Genomic DNA, 312 nt, shown 5'->3' on the forward strand with positions numbered 1-312 from the left:
TATATATTACAAGGTTTTGATCGACCCGAAGCTATAGTAGAAGACACATGCACAATGTGCCACGCAGCAAAACTGAACCTTACCACACAGTCACGCCTGCACCTATAATATATATATACATAATTTTATATAAGAATGGCTATTTATGTCTTTATGTCTGCTACCATCTTACTATCTAAACCATCCAGCCAATCTTCGTGAAACTTTGCATACATATTAAACTGAAATCCACTTCAATAACAGGCTAATTAAATTTCAATAAAACTCGATAATGCGCTCCCTAGGGGAGTTGGGGGAATTAAATGATAAAAT

The sequence above is a fragment of the Octopus bimaculoides genome, chromosome 3 (genome assembly GCF_001194135.2).
Source record: "Octopus bimaculoides isolate UCB-OBI-ISO-001 chromosome 3, ASM119413v2, whole genome shotgun sequence".
Taxonomy (NCBI): Eukaryota; Metazoa; Mollusca; class Cephalopoda; order Octopoda; family Octopodidae; genus Octopus; species Octopus bimaculoides.